This window comes from Etheostoma spectabile, chromosome 18 (assembly GCF_008692095.1).
Source record: "Etheostoma spectabile isolate EspeVRDwgs_2016 chromosome 18, UIUC_Espe_1.0, whole genome shotgun sequence".
Classification (NCBI taxonomy): Eukaryota; Metazoa; Chordata; class Actinopteri; order Perciformes; family Percidae; genus Etheostoma; species Etheostoma spectabile.
In genome coordinates, this window is record NC_045750.1 from 11,522,921 (window position 1) to 11,526,770 (window position 3,850).

Consider the following 3,850-nt stretch of genomic DNA (forward strand, 5'->3'; position numbering starts at 1 on the left):
CCCCTCTCTCTTTCTGGACTCTTCAGAGCTGTCACAAAGAGAATAGTAAAACTGTAGTATAGAGGTATGCATCACAAACTGTACCCAATGTAGTTAATCTTGCTTCTCACTTCCTTCAAGCAGTGGTGGAGGTGATATAGAGTTCATTGTGGAGTGACATCTCTGCCTGGGATGAGTGTGAGTCTGGAGGAAGGTCTTCACAAAGACAGAATTATGAACAGGATTTCCTTGTGCAGACAGGCTGAATATCACCCTGACCAGTTTAACCTCGTAATCAGCTGAGCACTCCTCTTTATGTCACTATCTTCTGTGCTATGCTGGAGCCAGAGATAAGGAAAGAGAGAGGTGGGGGCGAGGGTGCAATTGCTGGTGGCCGCCAATGATTTCTCAGCATTAACGGGTTGTACACAGCCTTTAACATGACAGAAATAATCTCGATCAACGTTGTATTCAGTGTGATGCGTAGCAGCAGTTCTGTAGGATAGAAAACTTCACATTCTATAGCAGAGATAGTGGTCATCTCAAGATGGCTCGAGGCCCAAACACAGTTTGACTTGGCTTTGCTCAATGATGCATGAAAGCCACATTGACCACCACTGAGATCATCTGACCTTCTGTCATCTGATCATCTGTGTCATTACCCATATTCAAGGCTTTTTCCAAACAGCAGTCTGTGCTTTGTGTCCATTTATTTCCATTATTAATATTCAATATGCTGTTCTTGATGAAAAGTCTCTGTTATTACACAAAAGCCAGCAGTGTTGATGCAAAATTGGCCACCAATAAATGGTTGCTGATTGTGCACATTAGAATTTGCTGATATTAGACTGAGTTTCATTTCTTCTTTAAACGTTATTCAATTGTCCTTAGGCTTCAGTAATCTCTGTTTAGCCTGTAACTTCCCTTCTCAATCTACACCTTCCCCTTTTTGGTTGGGGAATACTGATGCTTTATTTGGGTTTCATCAGATCAGTCCATTTCTTCAAAGGTTTCTTAAAAAAAAATCCCAACTAATATCTTGTGCACTCTGTCTACAATTATGCTGCAGGTTTACAAAACTTTACTTCCGCAGTTTCCGTGCGCCTCATCGACAGAAGGCTAAAGCACATCTAATGCCACTAGACGTTACCAACCTTTCTGGAGTTTAATAAAAGAAACGTTCTTGTTGGAATACATTCACATTGTAAATGGGAAGTAATGAGGTGGGAAAGTAAAGGCTGTGGATGGTTGAACCAAGTGTCAAGAGGGGCGGGTATGGGTACCAGGGAACAGGATGGAGCTGGAGGAAGGATACCAGTGAGTATGATGGTTGATGGATAGATGAAGAAAGTGTGTAGAGAGACGTGGAGGGAGAGCAGAGGGGCTCGATCTGCCGGCTGTCTCTCCCCATAGGAACAGCTGTCTCCCAGTCTGCAACAGATGCAGATTCACATAGGGGGGAGAGAGGGTCTGACAACTCCCTTGGTCTTTCCTATACTTGGCTGCTGAATAAAGTATACATTGGTGTCACTTAGCTTTAATTTCCTGTTGAATATAGACTTTAACATGGGAGATACTTATTAACAATCTTTTTATACCACCTTAAAAACATTTAAAGTGCCCTCCCACATGCTGTAAGTTCTGATATTTCTACACTATATACACGCTTGTCAATGTTGCAGGATATGTTCTCTACAGTCCACTATGACTTAGCCACTTGCTATGTGTGCTGTCTAAACTGGAAGCTCTGTAATCAATGTTTAAATTTGATCAGTCCTAGCTCTGTCTACTGGTAAGAGATGTTTTTAATTATTGTGTTTCTGTTTGTCTACCTCCCTCAGGCTTCTGATGGTTAAAAGATTGAATTTGGCTGGTAAGAGATGTTGTGCCGGCCTGTTTTGTTTTGATTAAATAGTGGCTGTGAAGAGAACTGAATGTCATTTTGACGCACACAAAATGTATGGTCACATTTTATGTAATTTTGTCTGTTTTATTGAAGGATTTTATTTAAATGGGAGAAAACAGTTTGATAAAAGCCATAATGGTTAATTTATTTCTGATTTATTTTCTTATTGAAATGTAATCAGAGTGGGTATACTGTGACTGCTTTGTTAGATTCTGGCGCGCAGGTTAGCATCATCGACCGCAAATGGAAACAAAAATACGTACCTCAACAGGAAGTGCGCCCACTATGTGAGCTTATGGGAGATCGACAACTGGATGGTCATGGCAGCTAATGGCGAGCCGATACCATACAATGGATGAGTGGAAGTCACCTTTAACTTAGCTGGCAACGATGATTTAAATCTCGCCATACGAGTACCCTCCTTGGTCAGTTGTGTGAGCCTTGTGAGACCAATATTGGGCTTCAACATGATCAAAGAGCTCATCCTAGGGCACGAGATTGAAATTGAAGTCATTGCCATTATTGTTAAATTGCTGAGGGAGGCAATGCAAATTCGAAAGTGAAAAAGTTGAGGCAATTATGAACTTTGTACAGACCCAGAAGCCAGTCCATGACAGTGGGCTTGTGAGAGTTGGTCGACATGAGGTCTTTGTCTACCCAGGTCAAGTTGTTTACATCAAATGCAAGGTGCCTGCTGATTTCACTGAATCTGTGGCGTTGTTCAAGGTCAACCATTCAGACCTGAGGCTGCACCAGCTAGATATTGGTGATGGCCTGGTTGAGGTTCATCACACCTAGCGTCCTTATGTTGAAATCCCAGTGTGCAACTACACCCAACAAAACATTACATTGGGCAAATTCACAGTGTTAAGCAGTATCCAGCCAATCAACAAGATAGTGGAAACAGACCAATCGGACTGCATTGAGGTTCACAATGCCAATTCACTTGTGCCTATTGGGGAGGATGAGGAGGACAAAGGTCGAACAGAGCAACAGTCCCTGCTGTGGCTTCTCCCCGTTGATGTAAGCCAGTTGAATGATGAACAACAAGCAGTAGTGAAGAAAATGCTCTATGAGGAGTAAAATTCATTTGTTCAGGATGAGAACAATGCAGGGTGTGTTCAAAGACTCCAAATGAGCATAACTCTGAAAGATGAAATCCCGGTGCAGCGGCCCTGAGCGGTCCTATCCCCAAGCCTCTCTACAAAGAAGTCAAGGAGGACATACAGGATTTACTGGCAAAGAATTGGATAGTAAAATCAAAGTCCCCATACTCTGCTTTAGTGGTTTGCTTGAGGCTGTGCATTGATTATAGGCTCCTGAACCAAAAGACAGACACCCCCTGCCACATATTCAAGATCTAATTGACATGCTCGGGGGATACAGCTGGTTCTCAATTCTGGATCAAGGGAAAGTGTATCACCAAGGCTTCATTGCAGAGGGATCCCAGCACATGACAGCAGTCATCACTCCGTGGGGCTTGTATGAGTGGGTGCGCATCCCCTTTGTGCTTTCACGCGCCAGCCGCATTTCAGAGGAGCATGGGGGAAATGCTCAACTCCCTGTGGGATGAATGCTGCATTCTGTATCTAGATGACATCCTCTGCTATGCTAAGACATTTGAAGATCATATTGAGGTACTGAGATGCATCCTGAGGGCCCTTCAAGAGCACAGAGTAAAGCTCAGGCAGACTAAGTGTGAGCTTTCAAGAAAGCAGTATGTTACGTGGGAAGGCTGGTCTCTGCTGATGGAGTGTGGATTGACCCCAAGGACCTGGAAGCCATTCAGGCTTTGAGAGGTAAAACCCCTAGCACTGTTGGAGAAGTCCGTAAACTTGTAGGATTCCTCAGCTATTATTGGACGTATGTACTGTACAAGACTTCTCTAAAATTTCCAAGCCAGTGTATGAGCTCTTGCAAGCCAAACACACTGCCACTGTGATGCCTCAGCTCAAGCAAAAGAAG

At 43.4% G+C, this 3,850-nt stretch overlaps 1 protein-coding gene and 1 long non-coding RNA gene across 2 annotated transcripts in view; one reads left to right on the top strand and one right to left on the bottom strand.

Annotated features, from left to right (window-relative positions):
- The window catches only part of LOC116705797 (uncharacterized), a 14,503-nt gene extending 14,251 nt beyond the window's left edge, over nucleotides 1–252 (bottom strand). Inside the window, exon 1 of the long non-coding RNA XR_004336043.1 lies at nucleotides 85–252. This is a non-coding gene — a long non-coding RNA (uncharacterized LOC116705797). The remainder of the gene's footprint in view (nucleotides 1–84) is intronic.
- sash1a (SAM and SH3 domain containing 1a) overlaps nucleotides 1–3,850 on the top strand; it is a 249,324-nt gene that overhangs the window by 54,632 nt on the left and 190,842 nt on the right. The window lies entirely within an intron of this gene.